Source organism: Lepus europaeus, chromosome 18, assembly GCF_033115175.1.
Source record: "Lepus europaeus isolate LE1 chromosome 18, mLepTim1.pri, whole genome shotgun sequence".
NCBI classification, from domain to species: domain Eukaryota; kingdom Metazoa; phylum Chordata; class Mammalia; order Lagomorpha; family Leporidae; genus Lepus; species Lepus europaeus.
In genome coordinates this window covers 75,659,939-75,677,602 of record NC_084844.1, presented here as the reverse complement: position 1 = coordinate 75,677,602, position 17,664 = coordinate 75,659,939, and the positions used below count along the sequence as shown (strand labels likewise).

The 17,664-nt window shown below is 52.8% G+C and overlaps 2 pseudogenes; one reads left to right on the top strand and one right to left on the bottom strand.

Moving 5' to 3' along the window:
• Positions 1–13,870, top strand: part of LOC133747049 (adenomatous polyposis coli protein 2-like) — an 834,579-nt pseudogene extending 820,709 nt beyond the window's left edge.
• Positions 2,070–3,433, bottom strand: LOC133776799 (GDNF family receptor alpha-2-like; annotated as a pseudogene).
• Positions 13,871–17,664: the final 3,794 nt, after the last annotated feature.

Here is a 17,664-nt window from a genome sequence, read left to right as displayed (position 1 = left end):
CAGATATTATCCTGGATAATTATCCCGCAGATATTAACTGCCATGATGTTTACTTGATTTAACTTTTTTAGCCTTTTTGTAATTATCTAATTATTATTTAATTGTAATGGAACATTATGTAACAAATTGCTTTTATTGGCTCTTACTCTACCATTGCTCCTGTACTACTTACAGTAATTAGCATATAATTGTAACAGATGTATTGTTTTTTTATTGGTGGCTTTTGCTTAATTAACCATGAATGCGGGCCGGCTCCATGGCTTAACAGGCTAATCCTCCACCTTGTGGCACCGGCACACCGGGTTCTAGTCCCGGTTGGGGCGCTGGATGCTATCCCGGTTGCCCTTCTTCCAGGCCAGCTTTCTGCTATGGCCCGGGAAGGCAGTGGAGGATGGCCCAAGTCCTTGGGTCCTGCACCTGCATGGGAGACCAGGAGAAGCACCTGGCTCCTGCCTTTGGATCAGCAAGATGCGCCGGCTGCAGCGGCCATTGGAGGGTGAACCAGCGGCAAAAAGGAAGACCTTTCTCTCTGTCTCTCTCACTATCACTCTGCCTGTCAAAAAAAAATAACCATGAATGTGGACCAGGGGCCCCAGCCCCAGCTGGGCTGACAGCAGCCAGGCACACAGAGGGAGTGGAGGGGCCAGGAGCCATCTGTTCCCATTGTAGATAATGTTAATAAAAAATAAACTTTAGAATAACACCTTTTCATCATCTTGGGAGGGAGGAGTGGAAGGGGTATTATTTCGATAGGTCCATTTCTTAAAAAAATGAAAGAACAGGGAACCACAGGACACACGGATGTGATGTGCATATACACACATTTGGAAAGACTGTATGTAGAGCTGACTTAGGTCTCAGAGATGGAGGGGGGCATGGGCATGAGAGGGGCATGCAGACAACTGCTGCAGATGTGTGCCCACTGCCAGATCCTGCTGCCCCTCTCCAGCGAGACCACACCCACCCACCCAGCACCAACAAAGCCTCATTTCTCTCTGACCCTAAAACTCTTGCCACCAAGGAGGCAGAAGCCCCCACCTCCACCCTGGAGCTGGTGCCCCAGGTGGCCTGGGCTGGGCTCTCTGCCATCCATGCCTCCCAGGGAGCTCAGGGTACCTCACCCCTTCTGCAGGTGTCTCCCACCCATGCCAGACTCTGGCCCACAGGCCCGCTGAGGGCACAGAAGCAGTCAACACTCCTGCAGCTAAGAGAAGGGGCAGATGGGGCCTACAGGTTCCCGGTGCCTGCTGCCCTCATCAGCCCCCGGCAGGTGTCCAGCATGGGCTGCCCTGCTGTCGGAGGCCACCCAACAAACCACACGGAGACACGCAGCACTCAGTCAATTCAGCACCACATTTATTGCCTCGTAGCATTCCAAGCCAAAGTAGGGGGCCCGGCAATGAGGGACTGGAGGCAGTCTCCTTAAAGAAACCCTTCAGTCTCCAGCCCCGAGCACATAGAAAGGCAAGGATATATACCCCAGACCCCATACAGATAACATTCATTGTGTGCAATCATGCATAGCACAGGAACAGAGCAAGTTTACAAAGTAGCAATGATCAGGGTACAAGCTCTGCAGATAGAGCAAAGAACATCATAAACCTTCATCAGAAGTCACATCCTGCCTGCAGGAATGTGGGATGAAAAACCTTGTGCCTTCATCCTTCAGGACAATAAGCACAGGAAACAGGATTAGATAAGGGACAGCCTCAGCCTGCTGCATCTCATGTCGGGCCAGGGCCACTGGCCCCGACACCCTGCCTCAGCCTGCAGCAGGCACAGTCACACGTCCCCTTGGCAGCAGGGGTCTTGGTCTCTTGCTTCAAAGGGGTCCAGAGAAGAAAACTCCAGCCTAGTACAGAGGCTGGCCCCCTGCTTGTCTGTCCGGCTTAGAAAAACTTCTCCAGAGAAGAAACCTGGGAGGAGACAGGCTCAGAGACAAGGTGGGAGAAGACTCACTTTTGTCTTGTTTTGTTTGCAAGGTGTGTGTGGTTGTCTCGTGTGTGTCTCTGTGTGTGTCTGCTGTGTCAGGTGGGAGTTCTTGTCGTGTCAGTTCCCCGGGGTGGGGTCTACAAGGCCCAGGTGAGCATGAGGAGGGGGAGTGCAGCCAAGGCAGCTGACGGCCTGGCTCGGCTGAGGCCTGAGTTGGTTTGATCACCTTGCTGCTTCCTGAGATGATGTCTGTCGTCAGCTCTGTGAAGCACAGGCTCAACTCTGGAGCTGTTGTCCTTCAGCCCCTGCTCCTGGACAGAAGGGCAGGTGGTCATGGCACTTGTGCCCAGGCCAGTGCTGTCACCCAGGTCATCTGGCAGACAAGGTGTCTTCTCCACCCGAGGGGCCTACGTGGCCAGGAACAAGGGGCCCTTTGGGGACACGCTCACATCTGTGCGGTTGCCAAAGACCTGGATGGTGTTCCAGAGGCGCGGGTTCTCGGTGAAGTCCCTCAGGAACCTCTCACACTCCTCCTCTATGTTCCCCTGCTGCGACAGCTGCACCACGCCGGTGGGGCTGGAGTCCACGCAGTGGGGTGTCATGTCTTAGCCGACCATGCCCGTGTAGGAGCCCAGACATGCTTGGTCACTGTCCCCTGGGCAGCAGGTGAGTGTGCGGTAGGAGGCTCGACAGTTGCCATGGAAGTCGGCCAGCCTGGACCGGCACAGGTGGTCGGTGCGGCTCAGGGCACGCAGATCCAGGCAGGTGGTGCTCCTTGTCCTCGTAGGAGCAGCTAGGCAGGATGGTCTGGCGGCGGGCGGCGCTCGCGCATGCCTGGTCTCCGCAGGAACAGAGGAGCATGCGGTAGGTATACTCGCTGGGCACTCGGTCGAAGACCTGGTGCAGGGCCTTGTGGCACTGGCGACAGCTACAGCACTCCGTATGCGAGTTCCCAGGTTGAGGATGGAGGTAAGGAGTGCAGCTTCTTGCAGTTGCCATTCAGGTCGCAGGCCTTGGCCACGTGCAGGCACTGGTTGCTCTTGGCACTGACCACCGGGTCTGCCCCTGTCCCTGAGAAGATGGAGGCAAGCCTGAAAACATCGGAGAGGCAGGAGGTGACCAGCTCGCAGGGAGAGGCCTCCTAAAACTCCTCCCCCTCGGTCAGCCCCGGGTGGAGGCTCCTGTAGATCTGCAGGCACTGCAGCTCCTTCATGGTCCACTTGCAGAGGCCATCACACAGCGGGCTCTCCTGCAGCACCTCCGGGGCCGCCTGGCACTCCTTATGGGCCAGCCCGGGGTTGCGGTCGCGGTCCGCCAGGCACCGCCGCAGCGTGTGGTAGCTGGAGCTGCAGTCAGATTCCTCCTTGCACAGCTCATTGGCCCAGACAGTCATAGGGGTGCCAGCCATGGAGCTCGGGCCCTGCAGGGAGGAAGGGCTGGCTGAAGAGTGGAGGGTCTCGGCTAAGCAGAGGCAGAAGGCATTTGCCAAGATCACGTTAAATAAATCCCACAGTTGTTTTTGTTTTTGTTTTTGTTTTTTTTTTTTTTTTTTTTTTTTTGGCTTTCTCCCTAGTCCTGGGCGGGAAACTCACTGGCTCCCCAGCACCCTGCTGGGACACAAATCCACCCACCGAGCCTCCACAACCTCCTCCTCCTCCTCCTCCTCCCTGTCCCCACCCGACCCCGTGGAGGGCAGCTGCCTTCATTTTGTTCTATTTTGTTTTAATTTACTGTTATCACTTGTGTGAATCATCAATATCCTAGGGACAGCCAATTACAACAATATATCATCAACGACATGAAAATTTTTATTTTGTTAACAATTTTAAGGGCCCAGTTTTTAAAATCTTGTCCAGTATAATCATTTTCACATTCCAGGTGGTATATTTTTAAATCTTTCTTTAGTTCTGATAACCCACAAATTATCCTATTGTTATGAACTCAGTGATGTAGTGCTGCTTACAAGTACACTTCCTTCAAGATTTATTGGATATTCTGCAAAATTTCACTTTATGTTTCATTCATTTCTGATTTCCCTTGAATTTTAATGCAAATGTAGTGAAGTTTTTCTCCAAGTGGTCATCATAACTGTTGTCAGTTTCTCAATTCTTCCACCTATAAATTGAGTTTTTACTTACAATAAACAATATATAAACAACTGCAGCCCTTTTGTGTTTTTAGGTTTATCTTTTAATTTATTTCCAACAGATGTGCACATCATCTATATTTTGCCAGCCACTCCTCCCACTGTGCCCCTCAGGACATCTTGCTCAATTTTAATTGTGAGACCACTGACACTCTCTCCTAGCCACTGAATTACACACATTTCTCAGAACCTGCATAGCCTAATGGAACAATGTTCTCATTACTGGCTACATATGTTTGTTTATTCCTCAGTTCTATATAACAGTGCCTTCCATTATTACATTTTAAAGAGTATCTCTAGGAGCTAGTGTTTTGGCATAGCAAGTTCTGGCTGGTGTGAGCATTTGGGGAGTGAACCAGTAGGTGGAAGCCCTCTCTCTGTATCTACCTGACTCTGTCTTTCAAATAGATAAAAAATAATAAAATAGTAATCTAAAATAAAGCAGAATGGTGTAACAAAATATGGAATTAAAAGAAAGCAATATTATGACAGATAAGTTGAATTACATAACAATCATTTTAAAAGGAAGTGGTCTAAAATCTCAATTAAAAGTCAAATGATTAGACAGTACAGAGAAAATAAGATGAATTATATACTCCCTATCAGATATATACATTAAATGTAAAAACACAAATTCATTTAAAATGGAAAATATTTGCCACACTAACATTTGACAAATCAAAACTGAGGAATATGAGCTTTTGCAAGGTGTAATTAATAACCAAAACTACCATGAGGAATAAAAATGTCATTTCATATTTACAAGCAGTTCAATTAATCAAGACAATGCAATAATCCTAAAATTTTTGCACCCAAAATGCATCTTGTAAAATAAGATAGAGTATTTAAAAAGAAAAAAAAATTGCAAGAATCATCTGTTATCCCAGTACATTTTATTCAGCAAATAACAGAATGAGTCAGAAGAAAATCTCCAAGAACATACAGGTGAAACCACCACTCTCAAGTATCCATAGAAGATTTACCAAAATAGATGTAGGCCATAAAACAAATATTAATTACAGGATAATATAAAAAAGATAGTATGCAAATTATATTCTATGACCACAAACCAAATCCAAAAGAGCTATCACACTGAAGTGTCAGGAAAACACTGAAGTTCGTAGCAACTCAGTGGGACACATTTCTGTAAAACTGAGTGCAAGAGTTAATGAAGACATTAGAAGGCATAAATGCTGAATGAAAATACAACATTAGAGAATCTGTGTAATGTATCTTTAGAGACATTAAAGAAAAAAATAGCAGTAAATGCCTGTAAAGGATTTTCAGTAGTTCATTATAAAAACACACCTTGGGGCTGGGGCTGGCGCTGTGGCGTAGCGGGTAAAGCTGCAGCATGCAGTGCCAGCATCCCCTATGGGTGTCGGTTCAAGTCCCTGCTGCTCCACTTCCCATCCATCTCTCTGCTGTGTCCAGGTGCTTGGGCCCCGCACCCATGTGGGAGACTCTGAAGAAGCTCCTGGCTTCTCGATTCTGATCAGCACAGCTCCGGCTGTTGCAGCCAACTGGGACATGAACCAGTAGTTAGAAGACTTCTCTCTCTCTCTCTCTCTCTCTCTGCCTCTGCCTTCTCTCTCCACGTAACTCTTTCACATAAGTAAATAAATCTTAACAAAAAGCACATTGAAGAGAGAACTGAATTTTCTCTGAAATTTTTGAAGCCCCCTCATATAAGAATTGCCTCAAATCAATTACCTTGATTTCCACCTAAGGGAACTAGAAAAGGAGCAAATTAAACCCCAAAAAACAGGTAGAACATGAAGATGAATGTCTGCTGTGGTCTGATCAGAGCACTAAATGCTGACAGGTGATGAAGAGGGATGGGGTTATCACCGGGTGAGGCTGTGAGGTGGCAAGGTGCATTCAGCAACCTCACAAAACAGATCCAGTGTGCATCTTTTCATTTATCCCCTTGAAGATTCTGGGAATGTCCAGACACCAGACACTAGATCTCTGATGCACCCCAACTTGCCAGGCCCATCATTTGTGACCCCCACTTCTGCATCTGCTGTGAGTCCATTTCTGTGGTTTATAAACTACTAGGGCCATAATAGCTCTCCAGAGCAGTCCAAGCAAACTGCAGCATCAACAATAAATTCAAGGATGCAGTCCCGGAAGAGGCACCCCCAGCAGGGAGAACAAGGTCAGCCCCACGGGGACTGCAGCCTGGCCCTGGGTGGCTCCAGTGCCTGTGGAAAGGATGCCCCCCTAGTGATCATGTCTTATGGGGCTTGTGCACTGCAGAGTATAAAACAGAGACAGGAAGTCTGTGGTGCCCTTGAGCCCCTGCATCAATTGTCCTATGGTGAGAGAATGAACCGCTTTTGATGGCCACACAGCATCTCATTGCTACCTGTACAGTGCTTGCTTTCAGGCCTCTGCCCCACGCATTTCTCAGGTCCCTGGCTGCTGAGAATTCACCTCAGACACAGCCAAGGACGTCCCACAGCACTGCACTGTGCAGCGCACAGTCTGTCAGCGAGCAGGGCATTGCCATGAAGAATCTGCACCAGTGCTGCTCAGCCACACAACCCATGCAATCGTGCCTGTCTGTCCCCACATTCGCACATGAGCCAGTGCATAGCCAGTTTCACTGTGAGATGCGAAAAAAGTCAATAGAATTTGAAAAAATATAGGAAAAAAATCAATGTAACAAAACTCTGTGTGGAAACTAATGAAGATAATTAACATCTACCCTATCTAGTTAGGTTGATCAGAATAAAACAAAAAGACATTATTAACAGAGAAAATTACCAATAAATAAATACTTTAAAAAAAAGAAAACAGATTTGAGAGGATACAAAGGTTGTACATAGAGAAGATAATTCAGCAACAGTGACAACACAGAAGCAAGCTGAAGCAATGGACCAGAACACATGCTGATGGCCAGCACCACGGCTCACTAGAATAATCCTCCACCTGCGGCACCGGCACCCCGGGTTCTAGTCCCAGTCAGGGTGCCGGATTCTGTCCTGGTTGCTCCTCTTCCAGTCCAGCTCTCTACTGTGGCCCGGGAAGGCAGTGGAGGATGGCCCAAGTGCTTGGGCCCTGCACCCACATGGGAGTCCAGGAGGAAGCACCTGGCTCCTGGCTTGGGATCAGTGCAGCATGCCAGCAGTAGTGGTCATTTTGGGAGGTGAACCAACGGAAAGAAGACCTTTCACTCTGTCCTTCTCTCTCTAACTCTGCCTGCAAAAAAAAAAAAACACACATATTGAAAATCTAGAGTTAAAACACTCTAAGTGCAAAATATACTTGAACATGTATGTTTATACAGTGTAAATGTGTTTAAGAAAATCACCCCATAACATTCTAAACTTAGACATGTTCTTACAAAATTACTGAACATATAAAGCAAAGGAAAATACTATGGTTATCTAGACAGCTAGGCACTGATGAGGAAAATGAATAGTAACAAAGAGTTTCAAATGATCTGAAACTACAGAAAGAGAAATGTGAAACCATAAAACTCCTCTTACACAGATGTGCCTAATGAGAATCTTCTTAAAACTTCCACTTGAAAAAGGCATTTACGAATTTTATTAATTTTTTCTGTAAGCTAAAAGCCATGTATTTAACATGGTATCAAGGACACAAAGTTCTTAAGGATTAGGATTAATTTAATTTTTTATTTATTGAGAGAGAGAAAGAGACAGAGAAGAGACAGAGAAGAAGTCAGAGAAAGATTTATCTCCCACCTGCTAGTTGATTACCCAAATGGCCACAATGGCCAGCACTGCTCCAGGTCAAAACCAGAAATGTGCAACTCCACCAAGGTTTCCCACATGGCTGGCAGAAGCCCAACCACATGGACCACCTGCTACCATCTCAGACACACTGCTGGGGAGTTGTACTGGAAACAGAGAATCTAGGATTCAAATGGGCACTTAGATACACAATGCCTGCATGGCATGCAGTGGCTTAAGCCAGTAGAACACAACACCAGCTCCAGATTATTTTAATTTTACATCTGGATCATTCAATGATTTTCTATCTATGAAATTCTACAATAGAAAAATATTTATCTTTCAGATTATCCAGATCCAAAAATTCATAGCATATTATTAGAGAGATGGGTGTCATATTTCTTAAAATGTCAGTGCCCTGAAAGGCACCCTAGAAATAATGGTATTTAGGTACAAGGACACATTCTGGTAATTTAGGTGTAATTTTTATTAAACTACTTTCAATTTAAAAGATCCCTATTGCTGAAGCAGGAACCTAGGCTAAATAATTTTAGTTCTTCTGGAAAAAATATGTGGTCTTGTTTAATTTTATTTATTTATTTGATAGAGTTAGATAGTAAGGGAGAGAGACAGAAAGAAAAGGTCTTCCTTCCATTGGTTCATCCCCCAAATAGCCATTACGGCTGGAGCTATGCCTATCTGAAGCCAGGAGCCAGGAGCTTCCTCCTGGTCTCCCATAAGTGTGCAGGGGCCCAAGCACTCAGGCCATCATCCACTACCCTCCAGGGCCACAACAGAGAGCTGGACTGGAAGAGGAACAACTGGGACTAGAATCCAGTGCCCATATGGGATGCCAGCACCGCAGGTGGAGGATGAACCAAGTGAGCCATGGGGCTGGACCCAAAATCTGTTTTTTTAAAATTATATTTAAGGTATGCAAGCTTCATGTATTTCATATATTCAGATTTTGGAACATATTTTAAGTCAATTGATACAGTATGGCTGTTAGTTATTCATGAGGCCATTTCCATGTCTTAAATCCCCAAACACAAGCCACCTCTCATCCGTTCACAACCTTTTCAGTAACTGTTCTCCATAGTTTTCATTTTAAGATAAATGGCAAAAGCAGTAGGATGCATGAATTCTCCTTAAAAATATAAACTATCAATTAGGAAAAGTGGCTTATAAGGCAAAAGCTCTAAACATGATAGGATAATGAATTTGTATTCTGTGAAAACTGTTAATCACAGGATAATGGGAAGTTTTACTAACAGGATGCTTCAAATGTAAATAACCACAAAGTATTGTTTGTAAAGGTTAGATTTGTTTCTGAAGTTCATTTTAAGGAATATAATAATGATTATAATGTACAATATAAAAACTGCTTTTTAAGACTTTAAAATAATAATTTCTGAATTAATACAATATAGTTTCCTATTCAATAAAACAAAAACATAGAAAAATTATGGAGGTCCATACAGAAAATGATACAAAGTGATTCCAGTTAAGAATACACAACATCAAGCATAGGCATTGTGGCACTGTTGGTTAAGCTACAACCTCCTCTATTGGAGCTGGTTTGGGTGCCTAAAGCCTCACTCCTAATCCAGCTCCCTGCTAATGTTAATTCTAATGCTTCCAGCATAGAAGAGGGCCCAAGTACTTGGGCTCCTGCCACCCCAATGGGAGACTCAGATTGGGTTCCAGCTTCCTGGCTTCAGCCTGGGCCAACCAAAGCCATTGTGGTCATTTGGGGCAATAAATCAGAAGCTGGAAGATCTTTCAATCTCTCTCTCTCTCTCTCACTCTCTCTCTCTCACATGCTTTTCAAATAAAATATATTGGTAACAAAAAAGGAAAAGCAACATCAAAAATTGTGAAAATCATTTGTGACCTTTCAAAAATATTTATTTGTAAGTCAGAGTTAGAGTTAGAGTTAGAGTTAGAGAGAGAGAGAAGAGAGAGAGAGAGAGGCAGAGGGAGAAAGGTCTTCTATGTGATAGTTCACTCCCCAAATGGCTGCAACAGCTGAGTGTGGGCCAGGCTGAAGCCAGGAGCCAGGAGTTTCTTTCAGTTCTCCCACATGGAGGTAGAGGCCCAAGGACTCAGACCATTCTCCCCTACGTTCCCAGGTACATCACCAGGGAGCTGGGTGGGACTTAAATAGTCACCCATGTGGAATGCAGGCACTGCAGATGGTGGCGTAGCCCACTGTATCAAGCACTTCCCCCTATTTATTTTAGAGATGGAGCTGCAGAGAGAGAGAGAGGGAGCGAGAGAGAATTTTACACTCTCTGGTTCACCCCCAAATGGCTGCAGTATCTGGGACGAGACTGGGCCAGTCAGAAGCCAGGAGCTAAGGGTTTCATCATAGTCTTCTATATAAGTGAAGGGTCTCAACTACTTGTGTCATCCTCTGATGCTTTCCTGCGTGCATTAGCATCAGCTGGATTGGATTTGGGGAATGAACCAGTGGATGGAATACTGTCTCTCTGTCTCTCCCTCTCTCTGTAACTTGGCCTCTCATATAAATAAACTAATCCCAATTCATGTTAATTATTTAAACCACCTGAAAGAACTGGATTCCTCCCAAACTCAGCATGATCTTAATTATAAAATCAGAAAAAGATACAGAGAAAATGAACTGTAGACCAATATCTCTGATGAGCATAGATGCAGAAATCCTCAACAAATTACTATCCAATAGAATCCATCACCACATCAGAAAGATCATTCACCCAGACCAAGTGAGATTTATCCATCATATGCAGGGATTGTTTAACATGCACAAATCAATAAATGTGATACATCATATTAGCAAATTGAAGAATGAAGACCATATGTATGATTATCTCAATAGATGCAGAGAAAGCATTTGATGAAACACAAAATCCTTTCATGATAAAATTTTAAGCAAACTGTATAGAGGGAGCATTTTTCAACACAATCAAGATAATATATGACAAATCAACAGTCACCATGATACATTTGGGTAAAAAGTTGGAAGCATTTTCAATGAGAATCAGAACCAGACAAGGATGTTCTCTTTCATCACTGCTATTCAATACAATTCTGGAAGTTTTAGCCAGAGCCATTAGACAGAAAGAAAAGATGTAAAACTGGGAAAGGAGGACATCAAATGATCTTGTTTGTAGATTATATGATCTGATACATAGGGGAACCAAAAGAATCCACTAAGAGATTATTGGAATTCATAAGAGAAATTTGCAAAGTTACAGAATATAAAATCAACACACAAATTTCAAAAGCTTTTATATACAAACAATGGCATAGCTGAGAAAGAATTTGTAAGATCAGTTTCATTCACCATAGCTACCTCGCGGGCCCACCAGCCAGGTCAAGGCCAGGGGCGCCGGCCTGAGCCCGGAGCAGGTCCAGGTCATAGGCAGGAGCCGGGCTGGAGCTGCCTCTTGGCCGGCCCCCAAGTGCCCACTCGGACCAGGGACGGGGGTAAAGGGGGAGGCAGTCCCTGTGCCTTACTACGCCCACCGAGGAGGCCGAGACTGCTTCTACCACTATGACGAGGCGCCCTCCTCGGCCGGGCGGCCCCCGTGGCGACCATCTGCCATCCCGCGGACCCTAAGCGGGGCGGGAAGGAGGCCCAGACCGCAGCCAAGGTAGCAGTTCATGCCCAGCCACCCCTCCCCGGCCCAGCCCCTGCTGATCGCCGATGAGACCCCACTTTGCTCGGAGGGACACCCTCGAGTCCGACTCGCTCAGCGTGCCCGAGCCCTGTGAGCGGCCGGCCAGCCACCTGGGAGGCCCGGAGCCCACGGTTGCCCAGGCCCCGCGCCGAGGAGGCCGGTGCGACAGCTCCCCCAGCCCGCGCTCCGAGGAGGAGCTCCTGAGCCGCTGCATCGGCTCAGCCATGCCCAGACGCCGGGCCCCGGCCCCTGGCCCCCCGCGCCGCAAGGCCCGGGCTGCCGAGCAGGACGAGCGGTCGCCAGAGGCGCCCCGGGACTGCGGCGAGGAGGCGGCCGGCTCAGACCGGGCCTCCGACCTGGACAGCGTCGAGTGGCGCGCCATCCAGGAGGGCGCCAACTCCATTGTCACGGGGCTGCACCAGGCGGCCGCGGCGGCGCCCCGCGAGGCCTCCTCCGAGTCCGACTCGCTCCTGTCCGTGGGGTCTGCTCTGTCCATGGACCCCTCCCTGCAGTTATCCAAGCGCAGGAGCAGGCGCCAGCCCGGGGCCGGGGCCGGGGAGGGCAGTGCCCGGCCGCCGCCGGAGAACCGGAGCCTGGCCTCAGCCAAGATCGGCGCGAGCCCCCGCGCCCCTGGCGGCCCCGAGAAGCCGCGCGCGGCTCACAAGGTAGCGGCGGGGGTGCCGGCCATTGTCCGGGGGCGGACAGTGATTTACGTGCACAGCCCGGACACCCGGCCCCAGCCCAAAGCTGCCCCTGGCCCCCGGGCCACACCGAGGAAGGCAGGGGAGATCCCCAGCCCGGCATAGCCAGCAGCCGCAGACAAGGAGCCAGCGCCCGTGCAGCAGCGCTCTCGAAGCCTGCACCGGCCAGGCAAGGTCTCGGAGCTGGCAGCGCTGAGCCACCCCTCCCCCAGGAGCGCCACCCCTCTGCTCCTCTGGCCCAGAGGCCTTCTTCAAGTTCCTCCCAGACCTCGCCCGCCTTTCAGCTTCTGCCCAGCAAGTCGCCCCCCTCCACCCCAGCTGCAGGGTCTCTGCCTGGCCCGGCAGCCCCCCGGCGTGCCCAAGACGCTGGCGCGGGCCCTGCTGGCCAAGCAGCACAAGACCCAGAAGTCGCCCGTCCAGATCCCGTTCAAGCAGAGGCCGGCCAGGCGCGGGGCGCCGCCACTGGCCAGACCCGCCCCAGAGCCGAGCCCCAGAGGCCACGAGAGGGCGACGGGGGCGCGTGGGGGCCGACTGGGCCTAGTGCCTGTGGCCTCCGCCCGCTCCAGCGGGCTTCCGCTCGGGCTTCCGACGCCAACTGACCATCATCAAGGAGTCGCCCGGCTTGCTGCGTCGCCGATGCAGGGAGCTGTCCTCCACTGCCAGCTCCGCCGCCCCCGCCTCCACCTCCCAGGGCGCGTCGCCCCGCCGCGGCCAGCCCGGGCTCCCCGCCATCTTCCTCTGCTCTTCGCGCTGCGATGAGCTGAGGGCGGCCGACCCGGCCAGGGTCCGGTCCCGGCCCCGGCCCGTGCGCACCCCGGCGCACCAGCTCGGAGAGCCCATCGCGCCTGCCCCTGCGCGTGCCCCACGCGCGGCCGGTGGCGGTCAAGCGCTACTCCTCCCTGCCCCACATCAGCTTGGTCCGCAGGCCCTAAGGCGCGGCCCCGGGAGCCCCCCCAGCGCAGGAACCCAGCGCCGCGGGAGCGACGGTGGGGCGCGGCCACTGCCCAGGGTGGTCGCGGCCAGGCACGACGTGGCGGCGCATCTGGGACCAGGATGTCGCACACATCCTGCGCAGCACCCTGCCCGCCTCGGCTTTGTTGCTCTGGGGTGCCTCGCCCGAGGAGGGCCCCGCCGGACCCCACCGCAGAAGACCAGCGACGCCATGGTGCAGACAGAAGAGGTGGCCCAGCCCAAGACCAACGCCAGCGCGAGCCTGGAGTGCAGCGAGCAACCCCCAGCCCCAACCGGCGCCCTGGCCACCCTCCTGGGCAGCGAAGTGGATGGGCCGGTCCCAGCCAAGGGCCCTGCCCCGAGCCTTTCGCCCACGAGGGCTTGGGTATCGCCGTGGGGGGTTTCCCTGCCAGCCTGCACGGCTCCCCGAGCCATGCAGTGCGTGTCCCACCCTTCAACTACGAGCCCAGCCCCCATGGCGGCGGCCATGGCCACCACGGACTCGCTGTGGAGAAGGCCCTGGCCCCTGCCCCGGCTGGCCTCCATGCCCTGGTCAGCCTGGCGGATGCTGTGCAGATGGGCCTAGCAGGCCAGCTCACCCCCAAGCCTCACCTCGCTGTGGAGAAGGCCCTGGCCTCTGCCCGGGCCAGCCCCCATGCCCTGGTCAGCCTGGCGGATGCTGTGCAGATGGGCCTAGCAGGCCAGTTCACCAAAACCTCACCTCGCCAAGGCCTCGTCTCAGAAGGGAATGGGGTGCAAGTGCCCCCTTGAGGTGACCTCGGGGGAGCCACTGCTGGAACCCCAGGGCTCACCGGGCCGAGAGGAGGGAGCAGGCTCTGGAGGTGGGCTGAGGCTGTCACCACTGAGCACAGGAGCATGTAATTACTGCTCCTACTAACTCCTTAATGAGAGCTTGTCAGTTGGTTTCCACTCCCAGCCTCAGCTGGCGGAGCAGGAGTGTGGGCTGCAGCCCAGACAGCGCCCCAGGGGGCCTGAGGGAAAGGTGGCCAGGGAGGTGAGGGGGCTGCCAAGCTACACTGGACCCCCACCCACCCTGTGGGGGAGGCTGGAAGCCAGCAGGTGTGAGAGGGATGGGTTCCTCTGGGGATGCTGTGGTCAGGCTAACCCTGCTCCCCCTGGAACGCCACTGCCCGGCCAAGGCATGGTGGGCAAGGCAGGTGTGGGGTAGGGCACCTGGCTCTGTGCCTCCCTCCCAGCTTCCTCTGCACGGACCACGTGGATAGCACCAGGACCATGGGACTCCAGGGCCATCACAGCCTGGGGACTGGAGCCTCATCACACCCCAGGAGCCTGAATGCAGCAGGAGAGGGGGCTGCGCAGCCCTGCCCACCTCCACAGAGGAGCACACTGCAGAGAGAGCCAGCGCCCTCTTTCCGCAGAATCCAGCTGGGGGCAGGGAACCTGCGGGTGGCCACCCAGCAGGGCTACCCCACACCCCATCCCCAGGGAGGGGGCTCCACATGCTGTGTCCTGTCCTCCACACCCTTGGGCCTCAGCCAGACAGCCGCAGGCAGCAGCCTAAGCAGGCGCCCCCTTCAGGCCTCACTGTGCCCCGCAGGACACAGCCCAGGAGGAGCAGGGGTGGCCCCCAAGCTCCGGGGTGCACCGCAGGTGCCACACTCTTCATTCTAGGCCACGGCTGCCAAGCAGGGGACCTGGGGATGACCAGCAGTAGGGGTGAGGCAGTGTCCGAGGCCTCCGCACAACCAGACTGCTGGGTGTCCCCAGGCCTGGGGCTGCTCAGAGACTGCTGAGTGACCTTTGGACAATGGAGCTGAGGCGGGGCTGCAGGCCCTGTCCTGGGGACTGGGTCTTGCCTGGCCCCTGACCCTTGGACACCAGTGCCACCCCCGGCCATTCCCAGGGCCACTGAGGATCGGCGACCACTTGGCAGCCTTCCCTCCACCCACCCGCCTGTTCCCCACACCCTGCAGCATCTGTCCCATGTGTACTTTGCGCGCCACCTGCCAGCACCCCATGTAAAGCTGACAGCTGGTGGAAGGACCACACCCCCTGACCCATGTTGCACAACTGTCCAGTCACGTCTGCTGCATGAGCAGGGGCGGGGGTGGGCCTCACATGCCAGCCATGAGCAGGGAGGCCAGGGGTCCCCACTGGCCCGGGAAGACTGTCCCACTGGGGCGTCTCTGTCCAGCTCTGTCCTTGGCTGTGACCCAGGCTCTATCAGACCAAACAGTGCCCAGTGGGCTGGGAGGGTCTCTGCCCCAGCTGAGCGGCTGTGGCTGGGGTACTGAGGCTCAGGCAGCAGAAGAGAAACTCCTGTGGCCCTGGGGCTCGGCCCTGCCCCCCAGGATGCAGGGAGCCAGGGGCCGGCGGGGCCTCTGTCCCAGGGAGGGCGTCCAGGGCCTGGCCAGTGGCTGCTATGCTGTCTGCTGCATCAGCCTCTCCCGCAGTGATGAAGGGGCAGCTCCTGCCCAGGAGTGGCAGCATGAGGCCTGCAGGGCCCTGCCAGGGCAGCCGGCTCCCAATCTTAGCCAGGGAGTGGTGTACCAGGCAAGGGAGCACAGAGTAGCCCTGTGAGATGGGCAGAGTCTGCTGGGGGGAGGTGGTCCCAGGCACCCACACAGGGTCTGCTGGGGGGAGGTGGTCCCAGGCACCCACACAGGGTCCAGCCAGGGCCTGGGATGGGGAAGGGCCCAGGTCAATCAGAGGAGGCAGCGGCGAGGTGCAGGGCAGCACCGAGCGTGTTGGTGGCCTTGTAGGCCCAGCTCTGCTGGTACAGCCACTCCCGCTGGGCCTTGGGGTCCTCATTCTTCCTGCGGTCTCCTGGGGGTCTGGGACAGCATGAGGGAGCATCAGTCGGAAGGGAGCCCCCAAGACCAGAGCCACCCAGCAGGAGGGAGCCCAGCCTGGGGACACGGGCACCTACAGACCTCACCCCTGTGGCCTGGGTGCTCCATAGTCACTCTCAGGGGCCCACGTGTGACCGCCAGGGGCCCACGTGTGACCTTACATGCCAGCCGGTACATACCAGTCTCAATAATGGGGTCCCTGCCACCCACACAAAGCTCTGGGTTCCCAGGTCTCCACTGTATCCATCTCGCACATTGTTCTAGAAATGCTCTCCTTGGCAATGATGGAAACAGGGCCCACACTGGGACCGCCAGCCGCTGCCTTCCCTGGCCACCAGCAGGGAGCCGGGTCAGACATCATGTGGCCCAGATCGCAGGCAGCGGCTTCCCCCACCATGCCACAGCCCCGGCCCCTCTCAGAGCCCCGTCTCGGAGGAGGGCCAGGGACAAGGGTGACCCCGAGAGATGGACAGGGCCTGCTGGGGGGGGGATCCAGTCCTGGGCACCCACACAGCCCAGCTGGCACCCAGGCCTGGGAAAAGAGGCCCAGGTCAGCCTGAGGTGGTGGAATGCAATTTGGTTTTTGCCAAATGGGCTGTGGCACTTCCTAGGCAGATGCACCTGAAGGACTTGTGAAAATTGTGAGTCTAACCTGCTGAAAAACAAGGAAGTTTCAAGAAAGGTCAGTTAGAAAGTTTCAAGAAAGGTCAGTTTCTGGGAAACTGCAACTTAGCAGATAACAGGGAATACCAGTTTGGAAACCCCCTCCTTGTGTAATGGTTAAGATAAGTAAAACTGATGTGTACTAAGATAAGTGAAATTGCTGTGTGCTAAGATAAACAAAAATCCCCTTCCCCTTTGTATTCACTTGCTTAAGATAATTTTGTGGTTTTTGCCTTTAAATACTGCCTGTAACCCTCGTCCAGCACCTCACTCTCACAGGAGGGAGGGGTCCGTTTTGCGCAAAATGTAAATAAACCGCCTCTTGTGTTTGCATCGCCGGTGTCCGGAGTCTGAATTTCTGGGTCCCCAGGGTGCTACCTAAGGACCCCGCCAGCTTTGGGTCCTTCATTTGGAGGTTCCACCGAGATCGGCCCCAGAACTTCTGCGCTCCAGGACCCATCGGAGGATCGGTGAGCCAGGCGCCTATTTTCTGTTGTGTGTGTGTGTGTGTGTGTGTATTTGTCTCCGGGAGAGCCTGGCCAGACGGCCGCTCCCGTCTGTTACTCTGGAAGCTCGAGTGTTTTGGTAAAAGTGACTGGTGAGGTGGCAGACGTGCCTTCTGGCAAGAGCCCTCTTCAAGTTCCTCCCAGACCTCACCTGAGAGTCTGAATTTCTGGGTCCCCAGGGTGCTACCCAAGGACCCCGCCAGCTTTGGGTCCTTCACACCCTGAGTGAGACTACATTGGGGGTTGTGAGGGAGTGTGGCCGTGACCCTCAGAGGCAGCAATGGGATGGCAGTGTGCTGACACATGCAGTCCATGACCTACCCCCACACACACGTGGTCTACCACCCCCCGCCATGGTCCACCACCCCCCAACACCCGGTCCAGGACCCCACACACACACAGTCACGAACCACACACATATGTGACCCACGACCCCACACAAACACAGACATGGTCCACGATCTCCCCCTCCCTGGCCATGGCTGGGAACCTGGCCTCAAATCCTGGCCAGATGCCTGCTCACTACAGGTGACTTGTGACAGACAAAAGGCAGCCAGCAACT